Source organism: Argopecten irradians, chromosome 7, assembly GCF_041381155.1.
Source record: "Argopecten irradians isolate NY chromosome 7, Ai_NY, whole genome shotgun sequence".
In the NCBI taxonomy this organism is placed as follows: Eukaryota; Metazoa; Mollusca; class Bivalvia; order Pectinida; family Pectinidae; genus Argopecten; species Argopecten irradians.
In genome coordinates, this window is record NC_091140.1 from 35975988 (window position 1) to 35997779 (window position 21792).

At 35.8% G+C, this 21792-nt stretch overlaps 1 protein-coding gene across 9 annotated transcripts in view; it reads right to left on the bottom strand.

Moving 5' to 3' along the window:
* Window positions 1–9970, bottom strand: part of LOC138328275 (teneurin-m-like) — a 188292-nt gene extending 178322 nt beyond the window's left edge. For 5 of the 9 annotated variants that reach the window (XM_069275014.1, XM_069275010.1, XM_069275007.1 and 2 more), the window contains exons 1-2: window positions 9574–9970; window positions 751–928 (exon numbers count right to left, since the gene is read on the bottom strand). The gene's annotated coding sequence lies outside the window, so the exon portion shown is untranslated. The remainder of the gene's footprint in view (window positions 1–750; window positions 929–9573) is intronic. The other 4 variants (XM_069275015.1, XM_069275013.1, XM_069275011.1 and 1 more) reach the window with 1 other exon arrangement.
* Between the last annotated feature and the right edge of the window lie 11822 nt (window positions 9971–21792).

Sequence of the window (21792 nt, forward strand, 5' to 3'; positions counted from 1 at the left end):
TCTAGGCTAAAGTTGATTGATTGATTACTCTTCCTAGCGATTGCTAAAAAATGTTTCTACTGCATTTCATTATAAATAAATTTCCATGAAGATAAAGATAATCTACAATGATATAGGTAGAAATGTTGGGTATTAATGATACCATTATGTAGTTCATTCTAAACATATAAGCGTATTTTGAATTTTTTTTTATATGATTAGAAGTTTCCATTGGGTCGACTGTAGGACATCCATGTAGTATGTTTTTTAGCGTCAATACAATTAGATCAATAAACATAATTATAATTAGATCAATAAACGATCTTTTTTCATGTGTAATGTATTATTGCATTTAGCAGTCCATTATAAGGTGGGACCTAACTAGTAGCACCTAGTGACTATTTAAATATTCATCTTTTCGAAGCCAACTGTCATGTCATTAAGAGAAATAATCGTGAAGTACCCCTTAAATACAACATCAGCACAGACTGGTCCATTGCTCAATTTCAAAAGAAATTAATTATGATTGGTAAATAATGAAGCGAATGGCATATAAGTGGTACAATAAATTCACACACAACTACATACTGAAGTCAAACCAACATCAGCACAGACTGGTCCATTGCTCAATTAAAGAAAAGCTAACTGTAATTGGTTAACAGAGTAGTGAATGGATTAAGTGTTAGAATCAACTTATTATTAATACTATAACATAAGAGATATTGAAAAATACTCTAACTAGCATATTAGGGTGTCCGACATTATACCAACCTTAAGTATGCGAATTCCTAGAGATCCAAAATAGAGAATTAAAACAGCACTATAATGTAATTTGCACTAAAACATGTGTATAATAATATCCAACATGGAATCTAGATCCTCTTTGTCACAACGAATGACACAAATTTATTTCCCATAAGTCTCCGAAAATTCCAATCAGTTTACCAACCTGAAAGAAAGAGGAAATGAATATTAAAATGTGAAGAAGTTCTAAATATAAAAATTCATAGCAAATACAGCGACAAAAATGTTAATGATCATTGGCTCAAATATACATTTAAATATATTGACTTGACAAACAGCGACAGCTTTAAGCAAGATTCATATATGAGTATGAATTACAACTGGTAACACTTTAATTCCAAATATGGTTCAATTTGAACATCTAAACATATGACCCTGTTCTTCATTTCCAATACAATTCTTCTATCATTGCATTTGTTAAAGAACTCAACAGACAGACATTTATACGTTCAAAGACAACACGTTTATCTAATTGTTGTCACAAAAACATATTCCAAACAGCATTGAATCCAGGTCTTCGATGTTCTCTATCTAGGTCAATTAGTATTCTCATCAGCGCAGTAATTATAAAACCTCTCTTCTATACATGCAGGTTTTCAATATTATGAAGCGATTGCATATTCTCTATGTGATGCACACGCGCTCTAATGAAGACCAGCCATTACATGCAAGCACGCTAATACCGTAGCTCCTACCGCATTTCTACGAGGCTAATGACGGCCAACCATATGATTGGCTCTTAATCTTCCCAGAGAATTTCTCTCAAAATTTCTCCGCAAATCAAGCATGAGTTTTATTTTAGCTGGAGTCATGTCTTTCTATAATGCTCTTCTATGTGTTCAAAACCAATACTTCTCTGTATCAGATATCATGATAGTGCCAAGAACATCATGCGTTTCATGTAAAATACAGATAAAAACTGTTGTGTGAAGTCAAAAGGAAGCCTTGGAAATCAGAAATACAAGGACAGATTCCTAATAGTGAACAGGAGCTGGTCCCATGAGACAGACACATAAAACTGTGTTTTGTCCTCGGAACTGCCAGGAAAATCCATGGCTTTGTCCATTGTCCATTGCCCTCTGTCCAGTTCTGCCGCTATCAATATTAATGCCCGTCCACAAATTGTAGCATTGACTCCCAAAAGAGCCTGCTTGATGAAGATTAGACAATTCAGAAACAATTTAGGAAATCATACAGCAGATATTTCTTTACAAGGGAGTGGCTATTGGGAGCCAAAAGAATTCCGCCTGTTGCAAATGACCCAATATTTTCCACCATTCCTTTTCGTCTTTATTGCCAATTCTGTGCAATGTCCAATTTTCTCCTGACCATGTTGCCTTCAAATGACCATAAAATGGACGACAACACATGTTTAAGACAAACAATCATTTTGGTTAAAGAACATTTTCCCTCGTTTTTTGTTCACAGCTTGATGAAGAGTATAAAACCTACCACAGGGATCACTTAGTTCTGTACAACAAACAGGCTTTAGTTTTTTAGTTTAATCAATTTAAGAACCTATTAACAGCCGGGTCTTGTAAGGACGTTCCGAGTTTATTGATGGAGGAATGTTGAAGTACCCCAAGAAAAACCACTGACCACTACTTTGCAACTGCCCCATATGGGAAACTCACGACCCGGAGGTGGAGGGCTTTTGGTAATAACTATGTTGATGGAGACATCTTAACCTAACTCAGCCACCGTGGCCCCATATATAAGGCCACTTGGCTATAGAAAGATCACTTTTCTTTGTCTCTTTGGTAAGATTTGGCTGTGTCATTAAACCTGTCTATAAAGAATACTTAAGGAACCAAGCAAAAAATTTTCAATAGCCAAGTGGCCTTATTAAGCAGGTTGTCATATTATACAGAGATGGTCGCTATGGCAAGTTTTACTGTATATGGATCAAATACAAATATCCTGCTATCATAAATCAATTCGAATTTTACTACACACCTTTATCAAATTCTTCAATACTCCTAAACTCATTCGCCCCTGAAGATACATTTGGACTCTTCTAAATACAGGACTAGAACAGTCCATGGCCATCCATTTTGAAATTTAAGAGGGGCTAGGGTTGAAGAAAAGATTGCATCTCAGAGAATAATGAATCTTATGAAATATAGAATGTCAAAGATTTCTTAACTCTTACTCTGTCTTTTTTCATTTTTCGCATTAGATCTATGTTTGTTGTCAATAACAAATATATCAGTTTTGTGAGTTCCTAGATCTACAAAGGCTGCCAGTAAAATGCATTTACTTGCATTCTTTATAGATGTAGAAACTTTTAAAAACTCTCTAGTTTGTTGTGTTGAACATTCTAAACCATGATTACAACGGCTTCAGCCATACCAGGGCACATTAAGATGCATTACGCAGATTTTTTTTTTAATTGAGCGACATTTTACCATAATTCCTGGACAAAAAGTCTGAAAATTCTCATGAGCTAGAATCCTGTTCAGTTTTCAAATTTATTCTTGTGAAGTCATATTGTTGCAATATGATATTTCAGATGTGAAGCCCAGAATCCTAGCAGGAGAATCTGATGTGGTATTCAGACAAAAAAACAGACTTTATTCGTGTAACCTTGGGCACAGACAGTAATGTTTTAGACTAAAATCCTTTCCACAAAATCAATTCAAAAGCAGATCTTTAAAACACTTTTAAATCTCAGGTTTTCCTGCTCTATGATTTTAGTGGAATCTGACTTCAATTCTGTTTGGCAGTAGAAATCGATGATCCAAATATCTGAAATTAGTTTTTAACGTCAGGCATTGATATTCAATTGTTTTTCATCAATTTCAAATTAAACTTACATTCAATTAGTCCTTCAAAGAAAATAATATAAAGAAAAGCATCTTTTTAGTCGACATTGCCTGTCATAGCAACACTGATGACCTTGACCATGCTGTCATTGATTGATGACTTGTTCAAATGAAATGACAAATGACCTTGAGACTTTTTTCAAATGACAATAAAATGTATGAATGAACCTTTTTTGCCAAAACGAATGTCAAAATAAATCATACACAAATTAAGATTTGTTCAGCAATAGAAGACCTTGATCTTTGTTATGACATATGACCTTGACCCTTGTTATAATAGATGATAACGGCTTTTGCTATTAAAGATGCTTTTGACTTTTTCAATTGTTCAAGTGAATGATCTTGACATATAGAGAAATAGATGACCTTGAAAAATGACCTTGATTATATCTTTGAGTGTCCTTGACCTTTGTTGTAATAGATGCATCCTTGACTTTTGCAATGGTACATGACCTTGACCTAAGCAACAAAGAATGACCATATTGGTAAAACCTCCATTTTTCAACCACTTTGGACATCAATCAGCATGAAGATGATATATAACACTGACAATTTAATTGGCTCCCTTGGAGAAAACTCTATGACCAACAAACCAATCTAATGGACGACCATTTACATCCTGAAACACTTTCACCCTGTTTTGATGCAATTTTACGATTTTTGTCCGATTTCCCCTGAACTGTCCATTTATCAGCCATCTAGAAAGCAAGGGGAAATGATGTGAAATTAAGCCTGGGGTCACTCGAGACCACATGCTATTAGGACCATTTCCTAACTGACCTGGCATTTCCAGGTCCTTTTCGGGTCCTACAGCGGTCAGGTAGGCCGTCAACCTTTATCTAAATCCCTGGTTTTAAGTGTCATTTATATGCACCAACATGCTCCGTGATATTTCCTCGCGTATGTCAGTTGTACAGTCGCCGGAGCTCCCTCCAGAACTTCCCACACTGAGTAATCATTATTCCGCCGTAAAAACCTCCATGACATTTCAGGAATAACATGCCAGATCATTAAATGTATTCAAATTGCACCCCGAATATAAACAAATTTGTGTCAGTTTGTCCATTGTGGCATGTTTTGAAACGTTTCGATTTCTGTTCTCACTGTATTTAGGATATGACAAAAATTTTATCATGAAGGTAAAAAGATTTTTTCACATTTATTATCACCAAAAACTATTTTTCAATAGATCCTAGGTAAAATGTTGGCACTGATCAACTCTATTTCTAATAACATTAATTCAGCTATCAGTTAAAATACAATTTGAAAATAATCGATTCAACCAAAATGTTGCAATGCAATACAAATGTCTATTTCCAAATACAGCATCACAGCGCAACCTCAACAAACCCATTACAAAACTTGTACATTACCAACATGAAATTCCTTTGACATCATCATGAAAATAAAACTACAACCATGCAAATTTCCTTTTCCCCAAAACTCCTCCAACCTTATTTCAATTCCAAACACATTAAAATATTTTTATTTGACTCTATAAATTTGATGTACGGCACGGAAGGCTTTAAAAGGAAGCAGTGTATTTTCCATATATGTGAATCATAGAATTCCCCAGGGTTTCCTGAAACACGCAAGGCCTGAAATGTACGACCTGATACAGTTACCTCTTACTTACCATGACTAATACTGCTGATATCTTATCTCCCGTTCTTTCCACTTGAGAATTCAAAAACTTGTATAATTATTCATTGTATGGCCAGAATCATGTATACATTGCAGTAAAACGGCTTCATGGTTCGGGGTTAAATTGTGAGTATAATTTATGGCAGTGACTATATCCCTCTTTTTTCGATTAAAATTCACTGGCTCTCTTTACCTGTAGTTTTTACCTGACCACACACCTGAGTAGAGATTCACTGCCCTGAAGATGTGATCAATATGAAAAGTACAGGTAATTTATACTGAACAGGTATTACTGATGGGTCAAGTAAATGTCCTCAAATCATGATCAGTTTTATTACTGGGTTATAAAAATCCGAAAACTTTGATCATCCTTTATAACTGTATCTATACACCCTCACAAATCAGTCCTGTTTTTATTATGGTAAATGTTGCTAGCTTTCAGTATCTCTAAATGTATATAAAGTTTTATATATAACAGTGCTTTCATTATTTTTTTTTCTGGTATGAAAGGTTTATAAGACATTAATTTTTCAAATCTTTGAGACATTAATCTGTTTATATTTCCATTCATTAAGAAAATGAATTGATACATATACATGTATAATAATTACAAATAAACTATAGATGTAAACAATAAACAAACATATGTATATATTAAACTGGGTCATAAGACCCATTTAAGAAAAATACTTCTAGACTTTGAATGTTTTGAAAATACCTAACGAAAGTAGCTTTGATGGGTACGTTTCCTATTCCTTAATCCTCAATGAAGTCAATTAATTCTATAACCTGCAATGTCATTTATGTGAAAAGATATAAAATTTAATTTAATTTTCCCCTTCGAATATGTAGTATATTTACCATAGTAACAAAATCCACATGGCACACACCAAATCTAATCCTTTATTGTCACAAAATCATCCCTTGTTCGGGGTCAGGTCACTTGCCTACTGACCCCAAAAGGGCCACTGACTTTTTTAATTGAAAAGGAGTTTTAAAGAAAATATTTTGTCAGCTATTTACTTTTGGGAATTTAACTCGTTTTCTTCAAAGTTTCCGCTGAATAGTTGCTAAACTGCGGTAAGAATTGACCTGAAGAATTTGGGGTATATTGTACAAAGGGGGATAGGAGGGAGGATATATATAGGAGCGGATAGCTGTAACAATACGGAGAGTTCTTCAATATCAAACATGTCAAACTTTTAATTAAAATAATTACAACATTTGACCACAGACAAAACACAATTCAAATACTTAAAAGACAAGCATTTTTTAAGCTATTGGATGACCCACTTTTATGAAATTACCGTTAAATCCTGTCACAGACAGTTGAGCACATTCCAACTTTTTTAATGCTTTAGTTTCCCATGAAGCTTTCCTATAGCCCCAAGAATTAAATTTTAAGCTGTACAAAGTGGATTTGATGACTGAATTATTAGATTATTTAAAGAGATTATTTACAAGACTGCCCTATTTTTAAGCATTAAAATGAGCATTGTTGGTTTTTAAAGAACCTTCATAAGTTTAAAGTAATAAATAGACACTGGATGTCTGTCTATCTAAAAATTGAACTACAGACAGAAAATTCAATGAAAGAAGGAATTGTTATTTAAATTTGTTCAATACTGCGTAGTTATGTCATAAATTAAAACTGTCATTCAACAATTAACAGATGTTTACCTAAAAGGAATAAATAGCTTTATTAATTCTATATTACATCGTCTTGCAGGTGAGAAAGATTGCAAATTCTAAAAGATCTTGCAAAATGAGTCTGCTGATATGATTATGATATTTAAAATATATTTCATATCCTTTTTTTTTGAATATTCAAATACATTTTCAAAATCTAGATCTTTGTCAAAATTTCATTTTACAGAAACATTGACTCATGAATTAAGGGTGAAATTTCTAAGGGTTTCAAATAACATACTGAAAACACACACCTTGAATCCTTGAAAATATACAGTATCCTAGCTATAGGCAAATTGGCTCTGAATGAAATACTATTGTCGCGTGGAATGTCATTCAGATGCATATACGAAATAAATATCCGACACGCATATCGTGTCAAATTTCCACCACAAGTATCAATATCAGAAACACGAAACCGACACCTATTGAATATATTGAGGGCAATAGACATTCAAACCTGAAATGGTACGCGTTTCGGCTAGGTTATCACCGCTTAGCTGTAATACCGACAGCCCTGTGAGAAATACTAGACCTTTGACGACCTTCCTAACCTTTTGCCTTTTTCGATGCTTGTTAGATTCAACGGATACACATTAATATAAGCATAAATTTTGACATCTTCCCATTTTCACCAAATTAGGACACCTTGAATTATTGACATTTATTGGAAGCATCACGTACATTTATTTTAAAGCTCTATCACGATGATATCAAGCATTTTTTTTTACTCACAACAGCTATAAACGAGTAAAAAATGTCATAAAAGAAATGCACAAAAAGTCTCTTCACACCATAGAATACTCTGGCCAGATGGTGCCATAGGAAAAAGATTTAGGGCAGATTTTCCATGATAAATCATTTTTAAATGTCAGTTAAAAGTTAATCCTGCAACATTTTCACATTTCAGAAAGATTTATCGACATTGTTTCCCATTTTCTACTTCCTGCTTCCGTAGTTAAATAAACAATTCACTTTTTGAAACACACTTTTCAAAATTCAGATGATGTATTTCCCAATCCATTTCATGATTTGTAATTGTTTAGCTTAAATGAAACAAACGACAATGAAATCCATTTCACACACCAGCTGATCTGTATCACAAATTTCTACTGATAATAAATTGTTCTCCCCAAATGTGTCGTTTAAGTGTGACTGCAGTTTAATTGAGACATTTGCGAAATCAAGACAACTAGAAATCTTCTGTAAAATCCAATTTCCAGAAAAAGGATCTTACAACCACAAATCCAACAAACGTCTGAAAACCACTAAAGTTCAAATTGACAACTCATGATCTGCAAGATTATACAAGGTTTGTAATTTCACCAACAAAAAAAAATCAAGGTTTGAAATTTCACCAGCAAAAAATTAAAGAAAGTAAAACCCGCAAAACAGTATTGGTAAAGTTCACTTTGATAATTTGAATACTATGAAATATTCATAAGTAGATAAGTAATGATCAATTGTAATAAACCTTTTAAAGACTTGAATAAACAAAGCATTTAAATACAATACCCGAGAATATCTCAATGTGACAAATTGTTTATTCTCAAAATCTTCAGTACGATAATAGAAAATACTGCAACAGACACCAATAGATATATATAGTGTATATGCCAAAAAACAGATACCAAATTTTTAAAAAAACCCAAGACAATACTAGTCGAGGATTGTGTTGAAATTCACATAAAAAATGCACCAATGGTATTTTATCGAAGATTTTTTGCCTCGGTGACATTTTCAGATTCTGCAGAAGAAGACCAATTAAATCCATTTATTAAATATTTATCATCATCCGCGAGGACACCGTTCACATTTAAAGAGCTGTAGTGCGATTTCATATCACACCAGTGCAGTCAAACTCTTTTGTTGTATAACGACAGGCGACACACATGCCACAATTTCTACCATGTCGTAAAACTTGAATGCGTTGTTTAAGATGAGAACAGATTGGTTTTTATACATAGGACTGGATCGAGACAGACATAAAGCAACATCCCAAGTCCTGATTCCTCGTCGTATAAAACCAGGATAACTTCATCCATTTTATTAGAAATTCAATAGTTTTCCTACAGACTTCATGGAAGGCCGATGAAGTTGTTTTGTTATATTAAGGCACTTTGTACGTAACTTGAGAATTTCATGACCAACAAACAACAGTACAGCTGGTGCAGGCCAACAAACTTACATACAATAGTATCAAGCTACCTTTTTTCAAAAAAAAATTCTTTAAAAAGATATATACTTATCTTTGATTGACAGCTATTCTATATAGGTAATTGTATATCCCTGTAGAAATATTTCTCTGAACTTACACAAAAGTAACAATATGAAATGCATACTTAAAAGAAAATTGAAGTTGAGTATGCAACTTGAATACCAAATATTTCTAACAAATATGGAAAACGTATAAAACTTGAATTCTAATAAATATAGAAATATATGGCAAACTTGAACACCATATGATTTTAATACACACAGAAATATTATGCATCTTGAACACCCCATGATTTTACCGAATTCTGAAATACTATAAAACTAAACACCATAGAACAAATACAGAAATTTATTCCTCAAATATGAAATGCTACATTTGTATCTCTAAATTTCAATTAAGCAAAATTGCACTTACCTTTCTACGAAAGAAATTTTATTCCAATATGTCACTGGGTTTATTTGGGTGAAAACACTGATTTTTGTATCATCCACAGGACAAATTGAAAGTAAACACACGAGACCAATCCCCGTGTACAACAATAGCACACAGTGACAAGTCTTATAAGGGATCCTCTGATAGTACCGAGAGTCGTAATGTAAACACCGCGACCATGTGTAATACTGGCCACCGCAGTTATAGGACTATACACACACGTTTTCACCTCCGTGTATTACGACCCATTGTCTCACGCCCCGCTGATTCTAAATAACAATAACGGGTGTATATGTACATAAAAACTGACAACATTCCTAGTGCTTCTTATGAGTAATCCTCCAGTGTCACAGATCGCGGCGACTGAACCGCGACTGGTGTCGTACTTGCTGTGTATAACTAGTGAGTCGACCGCCCAACTAACAGATGGCAGCGGCTCGACCCATCTCTTACGATACCCAGTACTACATGCATCAACGATTCCTGTTTAACAGTCCTCGGCTTGGCCAAAAGAAGCAATTACAACATTGAACTGAGCTCACAAAAAATTACAGTTGTCTATCACAGGGGTTTAACAGTGCGATTTTCTTCCAAATGAATTAAGTGACTACGGCCATTTAGCATTCATCTATGACCACTTTCCATCCAATCCGCTAGCCTTGGCTTCAGACAGACATTCATTCAATGAACACGTGCAATTTGATTATCATTTCAGTTTTAACAATTTAAAACTACTTAGCCCAGCCCCAGTTCAACGGCTTTAATGATTTCATATTATGTCCCAAGCATTTAATGTTTAACAACGGCAGAACATTTTCACACGTTCGTGCTGCGAGACAATGGTACAATTCAAACAGCCTTACTCCAACTGTTGAAATACTTCGACATAATAATTGCGACAATCGTAAATTCGGTGGACGTAATATTTGTTGACAGGGCTGCAGAACTCTTCCTATGCATTTATTTCCCGTTTCTGAATGGCAGACGGACCTGATGAAAAAAAGTATAGAAATAAATGTGGTATTACAAGAGAGTGGCTTTCTCTATTGGGCAGCCAATCGGACAAGAGCTCTCAACACCGAAAACTTCGCGCTCCTCATCAATAATTACTAGAACTTTAAACGTCTGCTGTAATTTCCGAGAGTGGAATGTACTCTCTATTTAACCAGGTGTAAAGGGTCAAGCATTCGTTATTTTACGAAATTGTACCTGTAGATTTACTGTTTCAGCTCAATCTTTAATCCATTACTCCCCAAGATGTTGGCTGTGTTACCATGGAAACAATTATGGTACACTAACCCGGTAAACATTTTGGGAAATTCTTGAAACCATGCTGATCATATAATCTTTATACACTTTCCTAATCATTAGGATCAACCTTATGGCCTTCAATATATTTTATCTTTCCTGATGAAACTTAATTAGATATTGATTTGATAACACATTGTATCAAGTAACTTAACTCAAGTAATGATGTGGTTCTTCTTTTACCATCTAACTTGTCGATGCCTTAGTGTACATGTCTTGCTTTCTTTAATCAAAATGTTCGTGATTTGAACTTATAAACAAGAAATAAATTTAAATGTCACAATTTGGCTATAACGGTATACATAATTCATCCTTTTCTCAATTATTCGCTGATCGTATTTTCGCAACTATAGCATTATCCCATGAAATAACAAGAGATCCCAGAGGGATCTTGGCGCCCACCAAAGAATGATCTATGTCTGACAATGGAAAGTGGGATCTTTTATCTGCTTTTCAAACTTTTTTCAAACATACTACATATAAAATTTGAGACAGATCCCTTTAGTACTTTCTGAGAAATAGCAGTAACAAACTTCAACTATCAAAATCCAAGATGGCTGCATGTTGGCCATCTTTTTAATCAATCGGTCCAAAAATGCACAACTAGGGCCCTAGGTGAACCCACATATGAAATTTGAGACAGATCTCTTCAGTATTTTCTGAAAAATAGCAATAACAAACTTTAACTATCAAAATCCAAGATGGCTGCCTGGCGGCCATCTTGTTAACCGATCGGTCCCAAAAGACAATATGCACAACAAGGGCCCTAGGGGAGCCTACATATGAAATTTGAGAATGATCCATTCAGTACTTTCTGAAAAATAGCGATAACAAACTTTAACTATTAAAATCCAAGATGGCTGCCTGGCGGCCATCTTGTTGACCGATTGGTCCCAAAAGACAATATGCACAACTAGGCCGGGCCATAGGGGAGCCTACACATGAAATTTGAGACAGATCCCTTCTGTTCTTTCTGAGATATAGCGATAACAAGAATTGTTAATAGACGGACGGACATACGGAAGGACGGACGACGGACCAAGGACGAAAGGCGATTTTGAATAGCCCACCATCTGATGATGGTGGGCTAAAAAATATATGAACTTCACAAAAATAAAAACACACAAATATACAACAGCTACATGATATAGAAAATGTATGGCTCTTGAAATGATAGTCATTTCCAAAGGCCATTCAACCACCTGTTGAGGAAAATAGTGTAGTAACCAAGTGTATCTAAGGTTGATGACTTTCCTCTGGAGACTCTAGGTTGAGAGTTGAGGCTATCTAGGTATTTTGGATTTCCTCCTCCACCAGAACATAATTTTAATCAAAGCAAAATGGAGTACAATGTATCTAGGTTTCAATATGTAAACCCTGTATGGGACAAAGATCTTTTCAAACTGCAGTCCTACATTATCATCCAGTAATCAAGTTTGAGCTAGCTAGCTCACCCAACGGCATGATCTGAACCATCAAAGTACATATTTCTGTATCTATATGAACAGCCATTGTACCATGATGCTTGCAAAACCAAACTATAGTAATATCGTACCATAAGATGCCTTATACCACATTCATCTTATAATTTATTCATATTTTTATTTCTCCGATATTTTTTTCCTAAAAACATTTTCTACCAGTTTTGCTATCACAAACAATGACACCACCTCCCTCTCCAATCGACTGTAACACAATACCACCATAAGCCTTAAAATACCCGCTGCCATTCATACATTTTTATGCCATAGCTTCATCCATTTCCTTTAAAGCTTTCATTTCACTCAGATTTCACTTTTTATCTATGATCGTTGATTACAAAGGCACAAAAGACACAATCCCCGGATTCGTGTTCTAACAGCCCTTACTGATACCGAACCCACGGACGAACGCATCACGCGTGCCGAGACTCTCCGTAGTACTACTTCCTGTCAGGTAGAAATTAGCCGATGGAGTATTATTAGCCAATATTATCAACTTAGATTACATTCAGGTGGGAAAAGGCTTTTCTTTCCTTCAGTGTTTTTATTATCTTCTCAATTTGAAAACATTGGATTTATATATCTAGATGAAATATCATCTGATGTTATACCTATACAAATCTGATCTTATTTCATAACATTATGATTTGATGTTTCTTTTTGCATATTGCTGATTAAGATCACAGAGCTTGCATTATTTGGATCCGATAATGAATGTGATATAAAGTCACAGTAGGAAGTATTATACATCAACGGTCCACACACTAGGAGACTCCCAACAATTAATCTTATTTGTATTGTCACAGAAGGGAAGATTTCAAGTGCCTTTCAATTTAGAATTCTAGAGCATTGATGAATAAAATATAAGATTTACATATAAGTATGTATAAATAATTGTGAAATGTGATGTAGATATTACATTATCTGAAGGAGTGAAATAAACATTTCGCTTATTCTGTCGTCCAAAGTGAAATATACAATTCGCTTATTCTGATGTTCAAATTAAGTGAAATATGCATTTCACTTATTCTGATGTCCAAAGTGAAATATATATTTTATTTTGCTTATTTTGCTTATTATTATGACAGAGAAGAAATGTACATTTCGCTTATTTTGATTTTGTTGAAGACTCAATACTAATGTGTTGTTCATTAAAAGTGTGTTTATTTCAAATTCTTTGGTCATTACCAGTGGAGACATCAACAACCCATCGATGGATTGTACTAGAAGAACAAAATTGCTGCATCCTATAAGGTCAACATTTTGACAATACTGTATCTAAAACTGTCCCTTTCTATTGAAATACTGAGGTATTGAGTGCATTTTTAACAACCCAATGAATTTGTAGACATGAGTGTAACAATTATACAGACACAAAATTTGAACTGGAACTTTAACCTTTGACCAATGACCTTGGGAAAGTAACAATGGACACCTCTGCATATCTACAATATTTGTTTTCACATTAAGTTGTATATAAGGCTGACAGTGAAATACAATACCTTTTGTATCTTGCTCAACAGGCCCAGCTATTCAGTAAAGCAAAGACTTAATGTCACCCCGAAATACTTTAATAGTACATCAACCGGTATGGATACTAAGTGTAGGTTTCAATTGAAATTATAGTACAATGTAGGTATACATTTCCTCCTCTTCTGGTTTTGATACAATGACAAACTAACAAAATGATGTTCTTTATGAAAGAGTATTTCAAATTTTAAAAGTCCAATATGCAACATTTTATAGTAATGTTCCATAGAAACTTACTAACCTGCATGATTGCAGAGGTATACCATTTAATTATGGCAGGTCAATAACGATAATCAATGAAATCTAATTGACACCTTTCATGAAATGAATTCACGAGACATGATGCAGCTTCGCGTCCCATTGACTATATACAAAAGCCACTCGACAGAGTGGATTCCAAACTAAACTTTAAATGCGTAATATTCTAATCTATTGAAGCTTTTGTGTATGATAAAATCCCATTTAGAAGAGCTCAATGTTCTTTGTGACAGACTACAGTACGTGGATGAAAATAGGAGAGATTTAAAATGGCATTTACCTTATCTGGACAAAGCATATTATACTTTTGCTTCATAATCAATTGACACATGTTTGAGCCATCAAATGTTACGAAAAATGAAATATCTGATTCTATAATGTGCATATCGCGTAACAGCTGATCGCATGATCCGCTTCCTGTCATCAGCCATCTTTGTTGAATCAGACATTAAAACTCACCCCGATTCACCTGTACGTTTTTAAAAAGTGAAACTGGAGACCAATAACATTATAGGATTGATAAAGCTTCTCTGTGAATGCTATTTTGCACCACACTGTGTTCGATTGAAAATAACGAGCAATGATTTGGCCACGCCCTCCAGACATCTGCTTCGTCAGGCAGACACCACCAATCATATCGTAACCTACCGTTACGGTGATAATAACTTCATTGTCGCCGAATAACTTCCATTGTTCATAAAAGTGCAGTGCAAGTCAATAAAGAATTCATAGCAGATCTCTGCGGTAAAATATCAATTAAGCAAATCTGACAGCTATTCATAACTGGTGTAAAAATTATAATTTTCATTACAATGGAAATTCCAGAATTTACCCTGAAAGTGTAAACGATATTTACAGACTTCTTATTTTGCGACCAAAACATTTCATTAATGATGTTTTGGAATATCTTCAATTGACTTCATTTCAAGAAGATGGTAATTTTTTTTATTTTGTTGTGACTATATCTGTATTTAAAAATACATCAAAATGAACAATGTCTTTCAAACACATTAATTATTCTGTATAAATACATCAAAATGAACAATGTCTTTCAAACACATTAATTATTCTGTATAAATTCTATTATTTAAATTTGCTGCAGACTCTTTTACTAATTTTTAATGTTTAAATATCAAACAAAGCTAAATATAGCTAATGTACACGGTGACTAAGAAGCTTTGCAATTATGGAGCTTTAAGTTTTGCAATTCTTTCTCATCCAATGACTGTCTCAGGAAGGTCCACAATCTTTATTATACAATCTAATCTGACCATGAACAGTAGTTTAATGGAGCTGTTTGTCATCTTCCTCCCCTCCCTTAGCGACCACCTCTGTAAAACAACCACCTGTTAAACACGACCATCTTCATGGGGTCCCAAACGGCTGAATTTAACACAAACTGACCATTGTATAAAGACAAGGACCACTTGGCTATATTATCCATATTTCTTCATCTAAACTGATTGGTAGCCGGTCATAACTCAAGTTAGAGTCCAGTCAGAGCAATGGATGTGTCAGATTTTCATTAACTGCAGCCTTATCAAGTTATAACTCCAAGCATGTGTTTCCTCTCTAGACGTTTTATCGCTGACAACTGTTACCAACACAGGTGAGAAGCTTAGAGTAAAAATTAAAACAATCATCAGGTAAGTCTGGGTCACCTCGAAAGGACAAAAGATGCAATATCACACACTTTCTCTAAAGGACAAAAACACAATATCATATAGATCTTCTCTAAAGGACAAAAAAATCTCAATAAAAGGGGCATATAGATCTTCTCTAAAGGACAAAGGGGCAATCCAACATAGATCTCTCTAAAGGACAAAAGAGGCAATCCAACATAGAGATCTTCTCTAAAGGACAAAAGGCTCCAACATAATATCGCTACAACTGACCAACATAGACTTAAACAGGGAAAGTTCAGGTAAAGGACAAAAGGGCAATCATCATAAGACTGGGTCTCTGAAAGGACAAAAGGGCAATCCAACATAGATCTTCTCTAAAGGACAAAACACAATCCATACATAGATCTTCTCTAAAGGACAAAAGGGGCAATCCAACATAGATCTTCTCTAAAGGACTTCTCTAAAGGACAAAAGGGGCAATCCAACATAGATCTTCTCTAAAGGACAAAAGGGGCAATCCAACATAGACCTTCTCTAAAGGACAAAAGGGGCAATCCAACATAGATCTTCTCTAAAGGACAAAAGGGGCAATCCAACATAGACTTCTCTAAAGGACAAAAGACCTCTCTAAAACAAAGGGGCAATCCAACATAGATCTTCTCTAAAGGACAAAAGGGGCAATCCAACATAGACCTTCTCTAAAGGACAAAAGGGGCAATCCAACATAGATCTTCTCTAAAGGAAAAAAAAGGGGCAACCAACATAGATCTTCTCTAAAGGACAAAAGGGGCAATCCAACATAGATCTTCTCTAAAGGACAAAAGGGGCAATCCAACATAGACCTTCTCTAAAGGACAAAAGGGGCAATCCAACATAGACCTTCTCTAAAGGACAAAAGGGGCAATCCAACATAGATCTTCTCTAAAGGACAAAAGGGGCAATCCAACATAGATCTTCTCTAAAGGACAAAAGGGGCAATCCAACATAGATCTTCTCTAAAGGACAAAAGGGGCAATCCAACATAGATCTTCTCTAAAGGACAAAAGGGGCAATCAAACATAGATCTTCTCTAAAGGACAAAAGGGGCAATCCAACATAGATCTTCTCTAAAGGACAAAAGGGGCAATCAAACATAGATCTTCTCTAAAGGACAAAAGGGGCAATCCAACATAGATCTTCTCTAAAGGACAAAAGGGGCAATCCAACATAGATCTTCTCTAAAGGACAAAAGGGGCAATCCAACATAGATCTTCTCTAAAGGACAAAAGGGGCAATCCAACATAGATCTTCTCTAAAGGACAAAAGGGGCAATCCAACATAGATCTTCTCTAAAGGACAAAAGGGGCAATCCAACATAGATCTTCTCTAAAGGACAAAAGGGGCAATCCAACATAGATCTTCTCTAAAGGACAAAAGGGGCAATCCAACATAGACCTTCTCTAAAGGACAAAAGGGGCAATCCAACATAGACCTTCTCTAAAGGACAAAAGGGGCAATCCAACATAGACCTTCTCTAAAGGACAAAAGGGGCAACCAACATAGACCTTCTCTAAAGGACAAAAGGGGCAATCCAACATAGACCTTCTCTAAAGGACAAAAGGGGCAATCCAACATAGACCTTCTCTAAGGACAAAAGGGCAACCAACATAGACCTTCTCTAAAGGAAAAAGGGGCAATCCAACATAGATCTTCTCTAAAGGACAAAAGGGGCAATCCAACATAGACCTTCTCTAAAGGACAAAAAGGGGCAATCCAACATAGACCTTCTCTAAAGGACAAAAGGGGCAACCAACATAGACCTTCTCTAAAGGACAAAAGGGGCAATCCAACATAGACTTCTCTGACTTCTTCCTAAAGGACAAAAGGGGCAATCCAACATAGATCTTCTCTAAAGGACAAAAGGGGCAATCCAACATAGACCTTCTCTAAAGGACAAAAGGGGCAATCCAACATAGATCTTCTCTAAAGGACAAAAGGGGCAATCCAACATAGACCTTCTCTAAAGGACAAAAGGGGCAATCCAACATAGACCTTCTCTAAAGGACAAAAGGGGCAATCCAACATAGACCTTCTCTAAAGGACAAAAGGGGCAATCCAACATAGACCTTCTCTAAAGGACAAAAGGGGCAATCCAACATAGACCTTCTCTAAAGGACAAAAGGGGCAATCCAACATAGATCTTCTCTAAAGGACAAAAGGGGCAATCCAACATAGACCTTCTCTAAAGGACAAAAGGGGCAATCCAACATAGATCTTCTCTAAAGGACAAAAGGGGCAATCCAACATAGACCTTCTCTAAAGGACAAAAGGGGCAATCAACATAGACCTTCTCTAAAGGACAAAAGGGGCAATCCAACATAGACCTTCTCTAAAGGACAAAAGGGGCAATCCAACATAGACCTTCTCTAAAGGACAAAAGGGGCAATCCAACATAGACCTTCTCTAAAGGACAAAAGGGGCAATCCAACATAGACCTTCTCTAAAGGGCAAAATCCAACATAGACCTTCTCTAAAGGACAAAATGGGCAATCAACATAGACCTTCTCTAAAGGACAAAAGGGGCAATCCAACATAGATCTTCTCTAAAGGACAAAATGGGCAATCAACATAGACCTTCTCTAAAGGACAAAAGGGGCAATCCAACATAGATCTTCTCTAAAGGACAAAAGGGGCAACCAACATAGGCCTTCTCTAAATGACAAAAGAGGCAATGCAACATAGACCTTCTCTAAAGGACAAAAGGGGCAACCAACATAGGCCTTCTCTAAATGACAAAAGAGGCAATGCAACATAGACTTTCTCTTAGGGACAAAAGGGGCAATTCACCATAGGCCTTCTCTAAATGACAAAAGAGGCAATGCAACATAGACTTTCTCTTAGGGACAAAAGGGGCAATTCACCATAGGCCTTCTCTAAATGACAAAAGAGGCAATGCAACATAGACTTTCTCTTAAGGACAAAAGGGGCAATTCACCATAGGCCTTCTCCAAAGGACAAAAGGGTCCAACATAGACTTTCTCTTAGGGACAAAAGGGGGCAATTCACCATAGGCCTTCTCCAAAGGACAAAAGGGTCCAACATTGGCCATCTCTAAATTACTAAAGAGGCAACTCAACATAGATCTTCTCTAAAGGACAAAAGGGCCAATCCAACATAGATTTTCTCTAAAGCACAAAAGGGCCATTCCAACATAGACCTTCTCTAAAGGACAAAAGAGGCAATTCACCATAGCCTTCTCTAAACGACAAAAGGGACAATCCATTAACATAGACCTTTTCTTAAGGACACAGGGGGCAATATGATATTAACATTCTTTAAGGGACAAATTGGGCAATTAATCCAACATTGGCCTTCTATAAAGGACAAAAGAACAATTGACAAATTGTTGATTTTCGAGAGCATTTGTACATGAGGTTCAGAGATGTTGTACTGATCAGTGTACCGCTGCATGGTTTAAGTGGTGAGAGAAATTAGCTGGAATTACCAAGAAACACACCATGAATTGTGTAAATCTTATTGCATATAATACTACAGATTCGGCTTAATGTATGTTTACAATGTTAAATCTATAGTAAAGATGGATGAGCATCAAACTCCAAAGACTTTATAGAAGTATCATTATTAGGATTTTGTATTTTCCATTCCATATGTGGGATCAGTATATAATCAGTATTTTCTGCACAGTATGATATTTGGATTGTTCCGTCTGGATGTTCTGGGGCGATGAAGATTGAAATATTTAAAGGTCAGATAACCTATAATCAAAGCTGGACATTGTTCGTTATGGTGTCAATTGAGTCTGAACATCCTAACAAACAACCAGACACAGTCGGACAAATGGTGACAATTTGGTCAACAACAGATCTTCGTGGACTGTTAATCTGTATATTCTCCCCCATGTCCCGCATACACACGACATTTATCACGGTCAGTTTTGTATTCACACAGGTCAGTGTCCAGATGGACACTAATTTGTATCACTCTGACTGACCACTGTCCTGGGTCCTAACACGCACACACACCTCTGTTGTCAAACATGAGTTGACCAATGGTCAAGAAGGATATGACTAATAATCACTATAGCGGCTCGGCCAGACATGTCATCAATTTGCCTTTGCATGACTGAAAGTTCTCCAGCCATTCAGTCCCGCATTCCTCAACACAATCTCCACCTGGTAAAGTACAATATAGTATTTAATGGTTGCCTAGCAACACTCAAATGTCACATGACCTCACTCAGCATAAAACAAGAGCAGAATTCGTCCACTTGCTGTCCAAAATTTTACTCATTATCGTTGCCCATAGGACTGGAATTAACCGAATTTTAAGTCATGAAGACCGACTTTTTAGAACTAAAATGTAGCTAAAGTCATTTTGATAAATGGACAGAAACACTGATCCGAAAGGTTCTTTAGTGTCAAAGAAACTCACCTCAAGAAGGCCTATGTTTTAGCATCGCATGTCCTAGCTAGGACCTTAACACATTTTGTCACTTTCGTATTAATGCACTTCCTTGAGATGAAAAGTTTTGATTGGTTTCGCTGACTTAACGCCTATCTAACTTAAAGTGTGGAGGTGAAGAAAAGTCAGATTTCCTAGGAAAAAGTGGCAAGCTTAAAAGGAGGATCAGGAAAGCCAGAGTACCCACAGAAACACCATTGACCTACAGCTAGTGCTGGCAACTGCCTCACGTGGGATTTGAACTTGATATCAAAAGGTAGAGGGCTTGTGGTAATATATATCAGGACATTTTCACCAGTTGGCTACTGCAGCCCTTCACAAGTTATGAAATCTAACATCTAGAATAAAAATTATTTGAAGACATTCCAAGCCATACTGCACGACTAGATTCACAGAATCAATTATGAAACATTTGTGTACCAATCAGTTTTGTATATAGTACATACTATAGATTATTTAATGGTTACCATGGCAACATAATAAAATTTCATCCAACACACAGTAGTTTAATTATATATACAATTATGTACCCCAGTTCGCCTCAAATGCCATTTCCAATTGTTTACCCTCTGCATTTCATATATGTGGTTTCCATGACAACCTACTGAATCACAAACAGATCAAACATGATTACATTTTTATTTTTCGTTTCTCCCAAGATGTGCTAGGCAGGCAGCATCCTAGGAACTCAATTAAGTTCCCTAACTGAGCATTATGTGTAATTTGGTGATGAAAAATGTGTTGTTGTCAGCATAATTACCTCCCCTTTCCACATCTATCACCCCAATTAGGCTGCCATAGAAACTATGCAAAACCAACTATCGATACTATACGTCATATTAAATGTGCTTTATGACTGGCCATGAAAAATCAACCCATTAAAATAGGTTTAAGACATGGTTTGAAATAGAATTTTACGATTCACTTGATAGCAATCATATTGGAATATAGAGCATATATTTCATTCAAACCACATCTGCAGTAATACACATCTATATAACCAAACTTTATAAAACCTTTTTCAAACATCACATACTTAGCTTCAAATTTGTAACATTATTTAAAAGTGTATTCATCAAAAAGTTATGATATGGTGGTGGTCTTTATTGACAGGTTTTGTGACATATAGGTAGTCTTCATAGACAGGTTTTGTGACATCAGCATGGTCTTTATGGACAGGTTTTGTGACATCAGCATGGTCTTTATGGACAGGTTTTGTGACATCAGCATGGTCTTTATGGACAGGTTTTGTGACATCAGCATGGTCTTTATGGACAGGTTTTGTGACATCAGCATGGTCTTTATGGACAGGTTTTGTGACACAGCATGGTCTTTATGGACAGGTTTTGTGACATCAGTTGTGATCAGCATTGGTCTTTATGGACAGGTTTTGTGACATCAGCATGGTCTTTATGGACAGGTTTTGTGACATCAGCATGGTCTTTATGGACAGGTTTTGTGACATCAGCATGGTCTTTATGGACAGGTTTTGTGACATCAGCATGGCCTTTATGGACAGGTTTTGTGACATCAGCATG